This window comes from Bombina bombina, chromosome 8, assembly GCF_027579735.1.
Source record: "Bombina bombina isolate aBomBom1 chromosome 8, aBomBom1.pri, whole genome shotgun sequence".
NCBI lineage: Eukaryota > Metazoa > Chordata > Amphibia > Anura > Bombinatoridae > Bombina > Bombina bombina.
This window is the reverse complement of record NC_069506.1, coordinates 231,052,706-231,073,707: the sequence shown is the minus strand read 5'-3', so window position 1 is coordinate 231,073,707 and position 21,002 is coordinate 231,052,706.

The following is a 21,002-nucleotide window of genomic DNA, read 5'->3' as shown; positions in this document are numbered from 1 at the left end:
CTCTAACCCTTCTAAAACACCTTCTCCGAATATGGCAGGTAGGCAGAGGGATAGGAAACTCAAGAATATACAGGATCAGGCTTCTGACCCTCAATTAAATTCTATTAATGTCGTAGCATTACCAGAAACTCTCAATATGCAGACCTTAGTGACCAATATTGCAGATGCACTTGCACCTAAATTTGAGACACTCAAATCTGAAATTAAACAAGATATTTCCTCCTTAACTCAAGAGGTAAGGCAGTTCTCGAATAGACTGCAGGAAGTAGAGCAGAGGGTCTCAGATTTGGAAGACCAGGCAACTTCACATAGTGCTAAGCTTGAGGCCTCAACTAAAAACTTGCAAAAAATAATTGATAGGCTGGAAGATCTTGAAAACCGTTCCAGACGGAACAATATAAGAATAATAGGTCTTCCTGAGAGAAAACAATTTGAAAATCTTGATTCTTTTATTTCTGACACACTTACCAAAGCTCTAAAAATTCCACCCACACACCCACCGATCATAGTAGAGAGAGCCCACAGAATAGGTACCCCCCGCTCAGACAGTAGGAATAGTAATAGACCTAGACCTGTAATCGCAAGACTACTTAATTACCAAGATAAAAACTTACTATTGCAGTATTTTCGTAAAAATCAACCAATCCTTATAGAGGACAATAGGATTTTGATTTTTCAAGATTTCTCGGCGGACACAGCTCTTAAAAGAAGAGAGATGGCCCCGATCTGCTCTAAATTTATCCAACATGGGTACAGAGCTGCCCTGATCTATCCCTCTAAACTTAGAGTGGTAGTAAAGGAGACAACACACATATTTGAAGATGGTCAAGCTGCAGAAAAGCTTTTTAATTCCTTAGACACATAAATATACAATAGAACCCTGTTGTATATTTTCTTTAATATCTCAGAGGACAGGTATATGGCAAAGGCAGCTATAGGTTCGGGGATAAGGGATCCCCCTCTCTTTATTTTATTTTTTTTCTTTTGGAATTATTTTTTTTTTTTTTTTTTTTCTTTTCTTTTTCTCTCTCTCTCTTCCTTTCTTCCCTTCCCGTATCCTCCCCCCCCCCTGGTTCTCTCCCCCCCTCAGCCCCCCTATCTTCCTTTATCTCTCTATATTGTTTAGAGATAAATGACGCAAAAACCAGATAATCTTAAACTTGTATCATGGAATGTAGGGGGAATTTCATCTCCCATTAAGCGAAAGGCAATTCTAACCCACTTTCGGAAAGCCCAGGCTGACATTGGATTTATACAGGAAACTCATTTAAACCTAGAGGAATCACTAAAATTAAAATCATCATGGGTAAAGGAAGTATTTGCGGCTGCGAGCTCCGGAAAGAAAAGGGGGGTCGCTATACTTATAGGTAAAAGAGCCCAAGTGGAGATTTTATGTTCTGAGGCCGATCCTGGGGGGAGGTATGTCCTGGTCACAATGAAAATAGGTCAAGTAAAATATACACTTTGCAATGTCTATGGCCCGAATAAAACGGATCATGATTTTTGGGACTCGCTCCAGGCCAAACTCCTTCTGAGTAGTGAAGGCTACCTAATCTTGGGGGGAGACTTTAATATGGCCCCACATTGCCCCATAGATAGACTTAGAAGAAACACCAAGCTTCTAAAACAAAAGAAAGATAGCCTTGACTCTAAAATGATTAATAAAATTAAACAGAATCTTGCTTTACGAGACATTTGGAGATCTCAGAATCCTGATACACAGGAATTCACATGTCTTTCCAAGGCTCACAAAACGTTATCCAGGATTGATCTGTTTTTAATTGATGATCGATTAATTAAAACAAAGGTAAAAACACGGATAATGCCGATTTTCCTGTCTGATCACGGGCCTATCTCCCTTGAGCTTAATTTTGCTCAATCGAAACCGAAGACCTTACGATTCTTCTTTCCTTACTATTCTTTCACTGACTTGAAGTTCAAAGATTGGCTTAGGAATAAATTTAAGGAATATGCTCAATTTAATAACAATTATATAGATCGTACAGATATCTTCTGGGAAACTGCCAAGGCAGTTCTCAGAGGAGAAATCACTGCATATACTGCTATACAAAACAAGAGAAGGAAGGCAAGAGAGAAGGAGGTTTGTAACTCTGTGATCAACTCTTATAACCTCTTTTTACTTGATAGAACCTCATTACACTGGGCAAGATATTTACGCGCCAAAGCTGCAAGAGATACTTTCATAATAACTCAGGAAACCCATAACGAGCTTAGACTGCAAGCCAAAATGTATAGATTTGGCAATAAATCTGGCAAAATGTTAGCCAAATTAATTAAGAACGAGAACAAAAAATCTACTATAGATAAAATTCAGTATAATGGGAAATATTTATCAAAGCCCGAAGAAATCTCAGGCGTATTTCATCAATATTTCCAGGAATTATATACTAGTAAAGATTTTAACATAGAGAAAGCGACTGAATTTTGGAATAATATTACACACCCCATAGCTTCTTCTGAAATGATTGATAGTCTCAATTCTCCCATCACAAGGGAAGAAATTTAAAAAACAATAACCAAACTCTCTCTTAACAAAGCGGCTGGCCCGGATGGATTACCCAATGAGTTCTATAAGATTTTATCATCAGAGATAGCCCCCTACTTGGCCAATCTGTATAATGATATTTTTATCAATGATAAACAGGTTACATCCTCCTTCTCTTCCTCATTCACTACTTTGATTTTGAAAGAGGGGAAAGACCCTACACGCAAAGAGTCTTATAGACCAATCGCTCTGTTAAATACGGACTACAAAATTCTCACTTCAATTCTAGCAACTAGGCTTCAGACTATTCTATCAAAAGTAATCCATCCGGACCAAGCTGGCTTCCTTAATAATCGCAACTCCTCAGCAAAAATTAGGGAACTACTTGTCACTATGGAATATATCCAGAGGCTACCTGCACGGGAGGCGGGGGGAGAGGACTTTCCGGATCTGGCCATTCTGTCAATTGATGCAGAAAAAGCCTTTGACCTAGTAACTCATAAGCATATAATTACTTCCCTAATAAAGTTTGGGATCAAGGGCAATCTCCCTAAGTTCGTGGAGAATTTATATAACCAATCCTTTACAAGCTTGATTGTTAATAGTGATATTTCCTCTCCAATTGCATTAAATAGAGGTACACGGCAGGGGTGTCCTCTCTCCCCGCTTCTTTTTGATGTGGCCATAGAACCTCTGGCAATCATGATAAGGAGTTCTCTGGAGGGTATAAAAATCCGAAATCATGAAATGAAAATTGGATTATATGCAGACGACTTACTTGTCTACCTGTCCAATACTGAGCAGAATATTCCAAAGCTCCTGCGAATCACCGATCACTTTGGTGCATTTTCAGGGTATAAAGTAAATGCTTCAAAATCCGAGTTGTTCTGGCTCAGGAAAAGCACTAGAAGCAACTTAGATTTTCCCTTTAGAGTGGTAACAGAATCTTTTAAATACTTAGGAATCCATATCCCAATTGATTTGAGAGATCTATACAAAGTAAATGTAACCCCAATGCTTGCTCACCTAAAAGAAAAGCTTAAAGCCTGGCAAAATCTACCACTATCAATATCCGGCCGGTCAGCCTTATTTAAGATGGTTCTACTCCCAAAGCTGCTTTACATCCTCCAGAATGTCCCAGTAATCTTATTTGAAAAAGATGTTCGGTCAATGAACTCCTCAATTAGGCAATTTATTTGGCAGGGGAAACGATCTAAGATAGCCTTCTCTAAACTGGTTATGCCAAGAGAGCTGGGAGGCCTAGCATTACCAAATTTAAGATCTTATAATCTATGTTTCCTAGCTCGCATAGTAGCAGATTGGATTTTCCTTAAGAACTATGTCCTAAACAATGACCTTGAAGTAAATATATGTAAACCATTCTCACCAGTAGCTCTGGCGCACTCTGAGCCAAGAGACCTTCCAACAGGTATTAAACAACTTAAATTCATTATGAATCCTCTTAAAGCGTGGTATAAGTTAACTAAATCTCTCTCATTAAACTGTATAGCATCAAAATACCTTCCCCTGATTGGAAACCCTAATTTCCAACCAGGTTTAGACTCTCTGGTCTTTAACAAATGGCATAACATGGGCTTGGACAGGGTTATACATTTAATTGATCAGGATAGAAAGTGTGTTAAGTCTTTTGAAGAGCTAAGAAGTGAATTCAATCTGCCAAATAAAGACTTCTATGCATATCTGCAGATAAGGCATTATGCCTGCGATCTTACTCATAAGGTTGGATGGAGTTGGACTCTTGGCAAATTGGAGAACTGGCTAACAATAACCAAAAATAGCTCCATGTCCATTGCCCCTTGTTACTATATTTTGGGTATCAATAAAGGGACCTCTATTTTGGAGAACCTGGCTTTGACCTGGAATGCCCTAATTCCACAGAGTAATATTGTACCAAAAACTATTCAATTATCAATGAGCAAAGTAGTAAAAACTACTCTTTCTTCTAACTGGCGTGACGCACATTTAAAACTTCTACACAGGGCATACTTCACCCCAGAAAGAGGCCTCAGAGTTCGAAATCAGGAATTTAACAAATGCCCCAAATGCTCCTACCCAGCTGCAGACTTAATTCACATGTTCTGGCAATGCCCCAGACTGAGAAACCTATGGAGTAGGCTAGAATATTGGCTTAAGAACAAATTAAAAATTGAATTAATAGCTTTGTCATTGTTTCAGATTATATTATGTATAAAATTTGAGGATAGACGTCAGCCTAATGAGAAATTAGTAAACTTGTCCATTCTAGCTACCAGATATTTGATCTGCAAGAAATGGAAATCGAGATCACTACCAACTATCCCCGAAATTAGGAATTATCTAAAGAAACAATTCATTTTAGAACAAAAAAATATAAACATAGATAATGAACTTGACGTAAGGAACTTTTTTGATAAATGGGCACCGTTCATTAAGATATTCCCTGAGAGAGAAATTGATTATTTGATTTCCCCATTTAAGAACTCAGAGATAGTTCTGCTCAGTATTTGGTAAATCAATGAATATATTCTCTGAGAGAGAAATTGATTATTTGATTTTTTTATTTAAAAACTCAGATAGTTCCGCTGGATATTTGGTGAATCGTTGAGGGTTAGTGAGAACCGGGATTTTTCTTCCTTGTTCCCTTTTTCTTTCCCCCCCCCCCCTTCTTTTTTTTTTTTTTTTTTTTTTTTTTTTCTCTCTCTCTTTTTTTTTTTTTTCTCTTTTCCTCTCTTTTTCTTTATATATAAAATAAAAACTCCAACAATGAGTAATAAGTAAATTGTTAAATACTTTAGCTCAATTAACTGTGTATATGACTTGTAATATACATCTAATGTATGCCTGCTATTGTTTTTTCTTCAATTTATCCTTTTTTCGTGTTTCTTTGATGCTGACATAATATGTATGATAACTAAAATATTTTCGTTTTCTGTTTTTTATATTATGGATTCTGTACTCATTGCTGGCTTCAAATAAAGAATTAAACAAAATTGCATGCTCTATCTGAATCAATAAATAAAAAAATTGGGTTTCATATCCTTTTAAGTTACGAGATATTTGGAGATTGGTAAATCCATCTACAAAAGCTTTTACCTGTGAAGCTAAGCAATATAACTCTTTTTCACGGATTGATTATTTCTCGGTTTCAGAAAAGCTCGATAGCCTTAATATTAAACCAGAAATAGGAGATATTTGCCTTGCTGATCATGCCACAATGTCAAAAGACTTTACACGAAACCACCTACAAAATTCCTCTCAGAAATGTATCTATCCTAGGTATTTATTTACAAATATTCAATTTGAAAGAAGGATAGAAGCAAAATCAAAAGACTATAAGATCTTAAATAGTTTATATATCGATGAAACTGAAATTTTCTGGGAAGCAGCAAAAGCAGTTTTACGTTGTGAAATTAAAGCATATCTTTCTAGGTGGAATAAACATTTTAATAATAAAGAAAGAGAACTATATAATGCTGTTAGGAATAGATATAATGCGTATCTTGGATCCCTGATTAAAGATAATTGGAATAGATATATTAAAGGGACAGTCAACACCAGAATTTGTGTTGTTTAAAAAGATAGATAATCCCTTTATTACCCATTCTCCAGTTTCCTATAACCAACACAGTTATAATAATATATGTTTTGCCTCTGTGATTAACTTGTTTCTAAGCCTCAGCAAACTGCCCCTTATTTCAGTTCTTTTGACAGACTTACATTTTAGCCAATCAGTGCTCACTCCTAGGTATTTTCACGTGCGTGAGCTCAATATTATCTATAGGAAACACATGAACTAGCACCCTCTAGTGGTGACAAACTGTAAAAATTCATTCAAATTAGAGGCGGCCTTCAAGGTCTAAGAAATTAGCATATGAACCACCTAGCTTTAGCTTTCAACTAAGAATACCAACAGAACAAAGCAAAATTGGTGATAAAAGTAAATTGTAAAGTTGTTTAAAATTGCATGCCCTATCTGAATCATGAAAGTTTATTTTGGACTTGACTGTTCCTTTAAAGCTAAAGTCTAGAGCGTTATTCCAAAGACATGGAAATAAAATAGGAAAGTATCTAGGGAAATGTGTTAATTTGAGGAAAAAATGCAATAATATTTTGTCGCTTAAAAAGGGGGTAATAAGACTGACTCCTTTTGAAGATATTCTTTCCGTTCTTAGAGGTTTTTTAGTGGATTGTATTCTGCTGAAGATGTAGATTTAGTAAATAAATAGAGTTTGCGGGGGAGTATTAACCTACCAACTATTTCACAAGAAGCTTTTTTTTATAAGCCTTTAAATGAGGAGATGCACCAACTGCCATTTTTAGTAACTACTTCTTACATCAAAATCACCCCTCTAGTTACTTTTCTACATCTATAATTACATTATAAAAATTAAAAGGGAAGGATCCAGAAAACCTAGATTCTTATAGGCCAATTTCGCTTTTAAATAATGATTATAAGTTATTTACTAGCATTCATGCTAATAGGTTAAAAACAATTTTGGGAGACCTGATACATCTGGACCAAACAGATTTTATGCATAAGAGGAAACCCTCCATCAATATCAGAAAATTGTTGTATAAAGGTGCAACCTCGGTTTTGTTGATGAATGGACAAATCCCTGCAAAGATATCTCTAGCAATGGGCACTAGACAAGGCTGCCCCCTTTTTCCCTTTGTTGTTTTGATATCACCACAGGGCCATTAGAAATGTATCTTAGGAAGAATTTGAAGGGATAAATATTGGACAAGAAAAAGCTAAATTGCTTCTCTATGCAGATGATCTACTCCTCTTTATCAGAAACTCTAAGAAAGAGACTATTGTAATTTTGGAAGCATTACATCTCTTTACTTCTTTTTCAGGTTATAAGGGAATACCTCTAAATTGGAGTTTCTCTGGATATTAAAAAATGAAAAGTCGAAATAAAATATTATTTTCAAGGAAGTGCACAATCAAATAACATACTTGGGTATAAAATTGACATCAAACCTAACTCTTGGTATAAAGCAAATTACCTGCCACTAATAAGAAAATTAAAACAAGATTTAAGTAGGTGGTCCCCTGTCTTTGACAGCAAAGTCTAACTGCTAGATTACGAGTCTTGCATTAGCCTTAAAAAGCAGCTTTGAGAGGTCCCAAAGCTGCTTTTTAACGCCCGCTGGTATTACGAGTCTGGCAGGTACAAGTGTACCGCTCACTTTTCTTCGGCGACTGGAGCATACCGCAAATCCCCTTACGTCAATTGCATATCCTATCTTTTCAATAGGATTTGCCTAACGCTGGTATTACAAGTCTTGGAAGAAGTGAGCGGTAGACCCTCTCCTGTCAAGACTTCTACCGCATTTAAAAGTCAGTAGTTAACAGTTTTATGGGCAACATAAAACTCTTAACTAAAGTGCTAAAAAGTACACTAACACCCATAAACTACCTATTAACCCCTAAACCGAGCCCCCCCCCCCACATCGGAAACACTTTAATAAATATATTAACCCCTAATCTGCTGACCGGACATCGCCGCTACTTTAAAATATATATTAACCCCTAAACCGCCACACTCCCGCCTCGCAAACACTAGTTAAATTTTATTAACCCTTAATATGCCGTAGCTAACATCGCCGACACCTACCTACATTTATCAAACCCCTAATCTGCCACCCCCAACGTCGCCGCTACTATATTAAAGGTATTAACCCCAAAATCTAAGTCTAAACCTAACCCTAACCCCCCTAACTTAAATATAATTTAAAATAATCTAAATAAAATTACTACAATTAAATAAATTAATCCTATTTAAAACTAAATACTTATGAACCCCTAATCTACTGCCCCCAACATCGCCGACACCTACATTATATTTATTAACCACTAATCTGCCCCCCCCAATGTCACCGTAACTATATCAAATTTATTAACCCCTAATCTGCCGCCGCCAACGTCGCCGCCACTATTATAAATTTATTAACCCCTAAACCTAAATCTAACCCTAACCCTAACACCCCTCTAACTTAAATATAATTTAAATTAAACTAAATAAATTTACCATAATTAAATAAATTAATCCTATTTAAAACTAAATACTTACCGATAAAATAAACCCTAAGCTAGCTACAATATAACTAATAGTTACATTGTAGCTAGCTTAGGGTTTATATTTATTTTACAGGCAACTTTGCATTTATTTTAACTAGGTAGAATAGTTATTAAATAGTTATTAACTATTTAATAACTACCTAGTTAAAATAAATACAAATATACCTGTAAAATAAACCCTAACCTAAGTTACAATTACACCTAACACTACACTATCATTAAATAAATTACCTACAATTAATTACAATTAAATTAAATAAACTAAAGTATGGAGAGAAAAAAAGAATTACAAGAATTTTAAACTAATTACACCTAATCTAATCCCCCTAATAAAATAAAAAAGTCCCCCAAAATAATAAAATTCCCTACCCTACACTAAATTACAAATAGCCCTTAAAAGGGCCTTTTGCGGGGCATTACCCTAAAGTAATCAGCTCTTTCACCTGTAAAAAAATACAATACCCACCACCCACACACCCAACCCTACTCTAAAACCCACCCAATCCGGGCAGAAGAGGTCCTCCAAGCGGCAGAAGTCTTCATCCAGGCGGTACCTACTATCTTCATCCATCCGGAGTCATCCTCTTCAAACGAAGTCCAAGCGAAGAATGAAGGTTCCTTTAAATGACATCATCCAAGATGGCATCCCTTGAATTCCAATTGGCTGATAGGATTCTATCAGCCAATCGGAATTAAGGTAGGAAAAATCCTATTGGCTGATTGGATCAGCCAATAGGATTGAGCTTGCATTCTATTGGCTGATTGGAACAGCCAATAGAATGCGAGCTCAATCCTATTGGCTGATCCAATCAGCCAATAGGATAGAACTTTAATCCTATTGGCTGATTGGATCAGCCAATAGGATTTTTCCTACCTTAATTCCGATTGGCTGATAGAATCCTTGGAGGACCTCTTCTGCCCGGATCAGATGAAGACTTCTGTCCCTCTGGAGGTCCACTTGTGCCTGGTTGGGTGAAGACGGCTCAAGGTAGGGAGATCTTCAGGGGGGTAGTGTTAGGTTTTATTAAGGGGAGATTGGGTGGGTTTTAGAGTAGGGTTGGGTGTGTGGGTGGTGGGTTTTAATGTTGGGGGGTATTGTATGTTTTTTACAGGTGAAAGAGCTGATAACGTTGGGGCAATGCCCCGCAAAAGGCCCTTTTAAGGGCTATTTGTAATTTAGTGTATGGTAGGGAATTTTATTATTTTGGGGGGCTTTTTTATTTTATTAGGGGGGTTAGATTAGGTGTAATTAGTTTAAAATTCTTGTAATTCTTTTTTTTTTCCTGTAATTTAGTGGGGGGGGTTTCATAATTTAGTTTATTTAGTTTAATTGTAATTAATTGTAGGTACTTTAGGTAATTAGTTTAATTATAGTGTAGTGTTAGGTGTAATTGTAATTTAGGTTAGGGTTTATTTTACAGGTACTTTTGTACTTATTTTAACTAGGAAGTTATTAAATAGTTAATAACTTTTTAATAACTATTCTACCTAGTTAAAATAAATACAAAGTTGCCTGTAAAATAAATATAAATCCTAAGCTAGCTACAATGTAACTATTAGTTATATTGTAGCTATCTTAGGGTTTATTTTATCGGTAAGTATTTCGTTTTAAATAGGATTAATTTATTTAGTTATGGTAAATTTATTTAGTTTAATTTAAATTATATTTAAGTTAGAGGGGTGTTAGGATTAGGGTTAGGGTTAGATTTAGGTTTAGGGGTTAATAAATTTATAATAGTGGCGGCAACGTTGGCGGCGGCAGATTAGGGGTTAATAAATTTAATATAGTTGCGGTGACATTGGGGGGGCAGATTAGGGGTTAATAAATATAATGTAGGTGTCAGCGATGTTGGGGGCAGTAGATTAGGGGTTCATAAGTGTAATATTAGGGATGTTTAGACTCGGGGTTCATGTTAGGGTGTTAGGTGCAGACATAAATGTATTTTCCCCATAGGAAACAATGGGGCTGCGTTAGGAGCTGAACGCTGCTTTTTTTGCAGGTGTTAGGTTTTTTTTTCAGCCAGCTCAACCCCATTATTTTCTATGGGGAAATCGTGCAAGAGCACGTTTAGCCAGCTCACCACTGACTTAAGCAACGCTGGTATTGAGGTGAGATGTGGAGCTAAATTTTGCTCTACGCTCACCTTTTTGCGGCTAACGCCAGGTTTAAAAAAACCTGTAATACCAGCGTTGTCTTAAGGGAGCGGTAGGAAAAAAAGGCTCGTAATCTAGGCGTTATTTAATTAAAATTATCCTTTTTCCTAAAGTACTGTACTTTATGCAGAACCTCCTACTCTCCTAAAAAAAATATTGGGAAAGTTTTTATGGGGTAAAAATAAACCGTGTTTAGCATTAGATAAATTGATGCAACCCAAAAATATTGGAGGTCTTGCATTCCCCCTCTCTTCAGTTGTATAATTTAACATGTTTAGGCAAGATCGCCATTGACTGACTAACAGAAGAGAACTATGCTTCTCTTATTATGATTGAAATAAATATGATTTTCCCACACACTCTGAGGGCTCTTTTATTCTGCCCACTTAAAAATATACCCAACGAATTTACAAAATTAAAGGTCTTTATAAATGTTAAGCATTGCCAAAGTATTTTAAAGGGACAGTCAAGTCGAAAAAAAACTTTCATGTTTCAAATACGGCATGTAATTTTAAACAGCTTTCCAATTTACTTTTATCACCAATTTTGCTTTGTTCTTTTGGTATTCTTAGTTGAAAGCTAGACCTAGGAAGGCTCATATGATCATTTCTAAGTCCTGAAGGCCGCCTCTAATCACATGCTTTTGTATTTGCTTTTCACAGCAGGGGAGAGCTAGTTCAGGTAAACCCTATAGATAACATTGTGAGCACTCCCGTGAATTGTGGCAGACACTGCACTAATTGGCTAAAATGAAAGTCAATAGATAATAAATAAAATGTCATGTGATCAGGGGGCTGTCAGAATATGCTTAGATACAAGGTAATCACAGAGGTAAAAAGTATATTTATATAACCGTGTTGTTTATGCAAAACTGGGGAATGGGTAATAAAGGGATTATCTATCTTTTAAAACAACAACAATTCTGGTGTTGACTGTCCCTTTAAATAGATTAGAGACCAATCCTTAAACTTTTTACCTTGTACCAATTATTGGCCACCCAAGCTTTTTACCAGGGTTATTTACCAGTAAATCCAAGCGTATTAAAGGAATGGGCTGAAAATGGATTGCAATATCTACACCAAATTCTTAAAGAGTATTCCTGGAGATTTTTTTCTTTTGACAGATTGAAACAAGAATATCATTTTTCCAACAAAGATTTCTATGCTTATTTACAAATTTGTCATTGACTTTTGACTTTATACAAGATTCTGATCCTACTTGGGAAAATGGGGAAGTTAAAAAAGGCTATACAACTTTATAAAAGAGGTAAGCATTAAATAAGTTACTGGTATAAATTTCTACATAAACAAAGGGGATACATTTTCCTTCAGGATCTTGAAGTGGCAAGGAGAATTCAATTAAATTGATGCTAGTATGATCCTGCAAAGTATTAAAAGTTTAGAGAAAGCTATTTTCAGCGACCTGTAGAGAAATGCAAATTTAATTAATCACATTTTTAAAACCCAGGATAAAATTGATAGATGGTATGGCAATATACAGACTTCCTGTCCCAAATGTCAGCTTATAGATGCTGATCTACTTAATTATCTTTGGTACTGTCCGAAAATCCAAAAATGTTGGTGTAAGAAAAGCTTTTGGTTGTCTAACATACTAAAACTAAAATTTTTAATACAAAGAATTGCTGTTGTTTTTCTATATAGAGGAATAATTTTGCAAGGAAAAGACGATCAGCTCATTAAAGTGATGGTAAATCCAAGTGTATAATAAACACTAGGCTTTTCCATCACTAAAAATAAACATTAGCTTCTGTCATCGCTTCGTAAAAAACTATGTTAAACTCTGTAAGGAAAGTAGATCGCTAACACAGCACCTCCAGACGCCCACGGCACATCGCTTTCTCCAATGAGGTGAAGTTTTCACCTCTAGACCAATAGCCATGCTAGGATGTCAGTTGACTGTTAAGCTTTGTTCCCATTAAAATTGGACTTCCAGAAGGATCTGGAAGAATCCTCTTTCTGAGAAGAAGAGGAGGGTTTTGGTTGCTAGATTGACAAACTAGTTGTTCTGTTCTTTCGCTTAGACTTCTTGTCCTCCAGTAACAGTAGAAATGATAGCTTCAAGACCAGGCCCATTCTAACTTTTTCCTTAAAAAGGAAGAGATAAAAGTCTGGATTTTCAAACCATGTTGGCTGGCCATTATTTCATCCATAAGGCCCAACTGGTTAAAACTGCTGATGACATATTCTTGGAATTAAATATAATAATGTCAACAATAGCATCACAAATTAAAGCATTAGCTGACCTTAGAAGTTTCAAGCAATGTTGAAAATCGTTATCAACTGAATCATGTGATAACTGCTCAGATAAGCTGTCACATCAAAGAGTAGAAGCTGCTGCAACACAAGCAATGCTAAACGCTGGCCTAAAAAGAAAGCTGCATGCTGAAAACCCTTTATAGGCTAGAACTCCAAGTTCCTATTCATAGGGTCCCTGAAAGAAGAACTCCCATGTAAAGAGCAAACTGAAGAAATATATATTCCTTTAGCATCAATAGCAGCATTGGTCTTATTAGAATGCATAAGATGGTTCATACAAGAATTGCAAAGCTGAGCTTAGAAAAGTTACAGGAATAAGCTTGCAAAGAACACATTTAAAATAAGTTACTATGTGTTCTGAGGATCTACCCAAGGATACACATTTAAAGTAGTATACTCAATCACGAAGGGAAAAAAACACAGACAAAAAAATACCACAAAATAAAGATAATAAATGTGGGAGACAAAATATAACATACACAGAGATTTAAACAGAAAAAACTGGGTCACTGAAAGCAATTGAGTACAAAATGTAGCAGATACCCTCTAGCATGTAAAAATATTCAAAAAGTAATACCGGCTCTTGAAGCTAAGCAAATCTTAACTCCTCCACCAAACCAAAGCAGCTGTGCAACACAGAAGCATACTAAGCAGCAGGAGATGATGTATCTATACTAAAGTGGCATGGAATATATAACTCCTGCACTAAACTTAAAAGGACATGCACTATCCTGTGACAGGCTCAGACGCACAAGGAGGCCTCAGAGAAGATGTGTGCTACTCACAAAAAAAGAACTGAAATTCTCTAAACACATAGGAGTGCCCAAATTAAGAGAAAAGTGGTGACATGAGCAAATTTATAGGGGCGTCCAATATTACTTTATAAAATACAGACACATGCTAAATTAAAACATGACAGGCACTAAAAATACAGAAGCAAACAAACAAAACAAAAAGTAGCACGGAGTATATTGATGACCTAACAGGAAGAAGCTAAGGGACTGATCCCTGCAACACTCTGGCAGGCGTGTGACTAACTCCTCACTGGGAGTGGTTATGTCAATACCCAATACTCCAATCTCCCGTATGTCCAAACAGCAGCTCTCTGAGGGGGAAAATGGGCGTGAAATTTATCTGAGGACCCCTCTTAAAGGATCTGGAGCACCTCAATTCTTCACCTTCCTCATGTGGAGACTGGTTTTTTACTGAGATGGGAGGGTTTAAGTGCTCTTGGAGTTCCGGGAATCTTTGCCTCCTCCTAGTGGTCAGGAGTGGAATTCTCAGGAGAAATGACTCATGAACTCTCACCACCTTTATAAAAGAAAATATACAAAGAAAGACTGAATGACCTAAATATGTATATCTTAGGAGAAAGAAGGAAGAGAGGTGATGTGGTGTTATAGTGAAAAGTGGACAACCCCTTTTTATTTTAATATTATGGTACTAATTACCACCACAGGTGATATCATAGAATCTTTCAAGTATATGAAGGAACTTAATAAAGCTGAGATACACTAAAACAAGTGGTCATGAAGCTGAAGGATATTAGGTTCAGGAATAATTTACAAAAGCACTTCTTCACATAAAGGGTGGTTGATTTATGGAATAAACTTCCATTAGAGGTGGTAAAGACAAGCACTACGAAGGCTTCACCAATGACTGACTGACATAAGCATAAGGCTATCCTACAAACTAAATGAGCTTACAGTTTATATCAAATAAGGGCAAACTTGTTAGGATTATGGATTTTATTTTCTGGCAAAATCTAATTTTCCGTATTAGATCCACTTCTTTCAAAGATCCTGTTTCTATGTGCTTGTTTGATTTTGTTCTATGCTCTAAATAGTTATCTAGAACATCAGGATCTTCTACTAATATTTTGTACTGATACGGATTGCATGTGGCACATTACTTTGAGCTCTGTCTCAAGCAATCAGTATCACAGGATTTATTATCACAAGTCATTGGTTACAAATATTTAAAGAGACACTGAACCCAAAACAATTTTATCAAATTTTCTTTGTTCTCTTGCTATCTTTATTTGAAAAAGAAGGCATCTAAGCTAATGGAGCCAGACAATGTTTGGTTCAGACCCCGGACAGCACTTGTTTATTGGATGGTGAATTTATCCACCAATCAGCAAGAATAACCCAGGTTGTTCACCAAAAATGGGCCAGGCTCTAAACTTACATTCTTGATTTTCAAATAAAGATACCAAGAGAATGGAGAAAATTTGATAATAGGAGTAAATTAGAAAGTTGCTTAAAATGGCATGCTCTATCTGAATCACAAAAGAAAAAATGTGGGTTCAGTGTCCCTTTAAGCAAAGACTTTCTTTGTGTGAGCAGTAAAATTAACACATCCCCTATTTAACGTGATACAAGCTGAGTGTTGCATGCCCAATGCAGTTGGCCAAAGGTGTTTTAATGCATTAGAGTATTTATTTATTGCACTTTTACAGCCCTTAAAAAATTGATCTGCATCAGAAAAATGTTAAGAAGGAATATATGGGCGATAAACAGAAGTAGTTGTGGATTTCTCTCACTTAGCATGCAAAACTGTAAAATGACAATTATAATCCTATAAAATATGGCTTTCATAATATACATACTATCATTGGTTTCTGAATACTGGGACATGCAGATGTCTGAAGGAGATATGCATTCCTTGGGTTCACCTGTGCATTGCTCCCCACTGCTCTCACATTCAACACACATCAGACAGTGTCCTGAAAAAGAATCAGAGGCTTAGAGACAATCTCATATGAAAGTGAAGTACAAATACAATGCTAAAGTCTAAAAACATTAGTCATTCAAATATACAATAAATACCTACAGACCTTTGCGAAATTCAGGTTGGTTGCCAGGGGCGGAACTACCGTTTATTATTATTGGTTTTGTAGATGGCCAATTCATTCTACCATTGGTGCAGCAGGAGCAGTGGCACCAGGGCCCAATGGCTGGGGGGGGCATAGCATTAAGTCTATAAATAGGCTTGTGAAGAATGTGTATAAGTGAGCCTTTTATTAATGCAGTTTTTAGGTGTAGCTATCTATCTATCCTCAAAATCATTATACAGAGTTACCTTTTGGGGGCCCAAACAAATATTGCACCAGAGCCCTCTGTTGAGTAGGTCCACTAATGTTGGTTGCTTTACCTTATCACAAAGTGGAAGAACTTTCAAGAATATGTAAAATTCAGGATAGAGTAGAACTTATCTGAGTAAATGTAAAAGGGAATTGCACAAACACATTTAGGAGTTCTAATGTCTTAACTGATAAAGAACCTTAAAGTTGAAAAAAAATACATTTCTGACATTTCTTTTTCATGAGCAAGCATGTAACACCAACATCTGATGGTATCCATATTAACCCTTTAACAACAGCCGATGAACCCTGTATGTCAGCTGTCATTTGTGCATTTAGGGGTTTAACTGTGTTAGTCTCACCTAACAGTGGCAAGACCCAATTTGTTAAAGCCCTGAACACCCCTTGCAACGTATAAGTTACATCACTGTCATTAAGGGGTTAAATTATCACACACAAAAATAAATAGTTGGTAACAGTTTCCAAAAGCTTATAATTAAACATGTTACTTATTTTATTAATGGTTATAAAATATAAACCTATATTTTACTAGTATTAAATGGGCAGTATACTGTAAAATTGTTTTTCCCTTGATGTGTTTCCAATTACTTTTTTACCAGCTGCAGAGTATAAAATGTATGAGATTTGCTTTTTTAAGGCTTATTTGTGTATATGAATTAGTTGATTTTGTGTTTTGAGGCCACAACCTAATAAAATGGGTTGAGCTTGTAGGTATAATCAGATCTCATTACTTTAATACATTGTGTACATATACCTAATTCTTTATCTTATATCTGTCCGTAAACCAATCATGAATACGTGGAGAGAACAATGGGAAATTAACATTTTTTTACCTTGTCTCTTCTATAACCCACTGGGAGTGTAATTTCTTCTACTGGCTGTGTTAACACAGCTTGGCCTCAAGGCCAAAAACTTTCAGGATGGGTGGGGAATGGATACCACAGGCTAAATAAACTAATTCAAATGACAATATAAGAGCAATGGAAATACCTGTAAACAATTGAATACATTCCAGCAGGTAAAGTGGATTATTGGGAACAAATTAAAGGGGAGAACATTTTTGAGTTAACTGTCCCTTTAAAGTGACTTTACCCATATACTAAATTTGGATAAGATGTCCCTTTAATTCAAATTTGTATATGTAATTAAACTAGGGTTGTGCACGGAAATAAAAAATGGTTTCAGACAAAAATGTTCATTTAGTTAATTTTCAGATTTTTGTTTTGTCTGAAATTCATTCATTATAGTATTTATTTTGTTTAAAATCCATTAAACATTTTCGTTTTCAACTAAATTTGTTCATTTTCAGCTGTACTGCAGATTCTTGGCATTTTCCCTTTATCTGAAGCTGTAATCCGCTAGCTATAGCTTTTTAATTTTTTATTCTATTTCATTTTCCAATTTTTTATTTTATTTTATATATCTAATTTTTTTCTGCACTGTATTTTTTTTAAATTTAATTAAAGGTACAGTACAGTTTGACTGTGTAATGTGTGTACCCTATTTTACCCCCTTTCATTTATTCCCATTGATCCAGTAGTTTACATGCTTGAGTGTAAAACATGTTTAGAGCTCCTTTACCTTAATATAGGCATTTGAAATAGATGATTTATGATTTTGCCCTTGGTATCTCTACCTATTCTGAAAGTTTCTACATTTAAAAGGATATAATGAATAATGAAGATATTAGCACACAGATCTGAGGCTCCCTCCCCCTGAGAATCCTGGTTGGCTAGAAAACCTCTCAGGACTTCCACTGAGGGGCTGAGAGAAACTGTCAATCTATTTGCCTGCTCTTCCTAGTTTCGCTTTATTGGATAACAGAGCTGTTTGCATCATAACAGCCGTCTGCTATGGAAACGAAAACAAAAATTTTGGACAAATATTTGGATAAACATTTTAGTTGAAAGTCGTATTAGTTATTCAGATGTTAACCAAAATAACAGAAATGTAAGTTGCCTTGATTTTTGACATTCGCATGAAAACTAATGCACATCCCAAAATCAAACCCTTTTGCCGCAGAGCAATTTACACCCCTGTGCTAGGACTGTTTTTAGTCCTATGAGGACAAGTGATTCCTCACTTAAAAGAGAAAAGTCTGTTCTTCCAAATGAGGGGTCACTTGTCCCTCTAGCACAAACATGGGAGAGATAGAGGCCGTGTTAGAGCTCCCCCATAAAGTAAAAAGCACTCTGGTGCTAGATTAAAAGCTTTTGCTTAAGCGTAAACTTTGCTAGAAGTAAGCTTTTTGTAAGCGTAGGGTAGGGCACATATTATAAGATAAAAGTAAAAAGTTTGTGCGCAAGAGAAAAACGATGCATGCTAACCAAAGGACTTCAAATATCATAACCGTGTTAACTAATTCTTCCCATAGACTTCAATTGAGAGCACAGAAGAACAAAACAACCCTTATCGCTTGCGCGTTTACCTGACAGTTATTAATATTTTACATTCCAATGTTCTTCACATATACAAAACATTTTTATTGTAAATATATTTATCTATATATCTGTATACACCTATACATCTATTCCTATAGATCTTTGTATAGATATCTTTTTTACATTAACATTCACCTAGATTACAAGTTTTTCGCTATAGAGGGTGCGAAACGAATGCAACAAAAGTTGCGTTATTTCACCCTCCATAGCGCTGCCATTACAAGTTTTTGAAAAGCCGCCTTGTGCATGCGATATGGTGGAGATAAGCTCCATACCGTACAAAATCCAAGCGCTGCTTTGACGTGCTCGTGCACGATTTCCCCATAGACATCAATGGGGAGAGAGTGTTAGGAAAAAAACACCTGCGATCGCAGAATGAAAAGCTCCGTAACGCAACCCCCATTGATGTTTATTGGGAAGAAAAAGTTACGTTTAAACCTAACACCCTGACATAAACCCTACGTCTAAACACCCCTAATCTGCCGCTGCCACCACCGAAATAAATTTAATAACCCCAAACCTGCCGCTCCCGATATCGCCGCCACTATAATAAAGTTATTAACCTCTATTCCCCCGCACCCCAACATCGCCCACAATATAATAAAGATATTAACCCCTATTCTGCCGCTCCCCTACATCGCCACCACTAAATAAAGTTATTAACCCCTAAACCTCTGGCCTCCCACATCACCGCCACTTAATAAACCTACTAACCCCTAAACCACCAGCCCTCCACATCGCAAAAAACAAAATTAAACTATTAACCCCAAAACCTAACAAACCCCTAACTTTTTATTAAAATTACAGATCCCTATCTTAAAATAAATAAAACCTAACCTAGAACATTTAAAAAAACCTAAGTTTAAACTATAAATGAAACTAACATTACTATTTTACTAAAATTAAAGTAACTATTGATTAAATAAATTAAATTACACATTAAAAAACCTAACACTACTAAAAAAAAATAATCTACAATTACAAAAAGTAAAAAATACTAATAGCCCTTAAAAGAGCCCTTTGATTAAATATCATATGTACGGTGCCTATAGTAGTAGGACAGTTCTACTCTGGCTAAGAGAATTATGATTTCTAGAGAGAATGATATTTTTCAGGTTTAATGGACTAGGCTTTTTACAGGGAAATGTGGTTTTGCCACTGTGTCAAATGAGGCATCTTGTTGGTGCGACGCTTTGTCTGTTTCATTTTCTAGGGATTCCTCGAGAGGACTAGAACAAAATTAAGACTTTTAAGCTAGCCAATTATTTTCCTTCTGAAGCAACCATGCTAGTCTTCAAGCAGGGAGCCAAGATATATATCTTGTTGTGCTAGCCCTCAGGGTTTTGTGGCTATAATCATGTCAGTGGGTTTTTCCTCTGCATTCAAGCCTCTGGCGTTTCCTTATAAGAGTAGGGTCTTGTTTGGTCCGGATCTGACAGGAATATTTATGATATTACTGTTTTAGACAAGATGAAGTTTGCCACAATCCGGGATAAATCCAGGTAGGGGGCTGTATCTTTCTGTTTGTCTTCAAACATGGATACGAGATGTCCCAGATAGGCTGTGGACATAGTAGCTCAGGGTTACTACATAGTAGAAAAGAGAATCTCAGTTCACACTGCAGAAACAGTGTTACTAAGAATCTTGGAGGCGCCACCCAAGGCTGATGAATGGATGATTACAGTAGTCCCACCAAAAGGCAGCTCTTCACAGGAAAGATGAATCTAGATGAAATAGGAAAAAGAAGGAAGGCCCTCCTATGGCGTATTATCTCAGGAGTATGATCCCTCTCACCACACACAATGGCCCCAATAGGAGATATCCTCACAAGCTTCAAGCACTTATCACAAAATGCAATATAACATGGTATGGGAAATTAGGAGCTTCCCAGCTAGCTCACATACAGGATCAGTGATGTCAAGGGAATCCACAGTGCCAATCACCAAACAGGAATCCCACTTAAAAAATGCAATACACTTCAAAGTTTATAGAAGTATAGAATACAAAATGTATTAAAAAGTGCAATATAGGGGGGCGGAGCTTGGCCGCTTAGAGAGATGGCCATATGAATCTACAGCTCCTAGGCCCACGCAAACAATTCCCAGCAAAATAAGCCTTTATTGTTCAAATTACCTATAGCCAGCAGGAGGCAAAGTACACCGGCACACAAGGGCAAGAAAATAACGAAGTTGGGGACCGTTTATCCACTGACCTGACTCGCAGCTCAAACAGGCTCCTTTCCTGATGCAGAGAGACGGCGCCATATTTGAAAATAACGAGCGCACTTTACCACCCGAACAGCAGCAATACAGAGCAACTGGGAGGACAGGAGGCTTCTCAGCTGTGACACCGCACTCAGAAAACGCAGTTGTAGTCCGGCAGTTAAGCAACACGGATATCGCACCGCAATACACAGACAGGTAGTGAGGACACT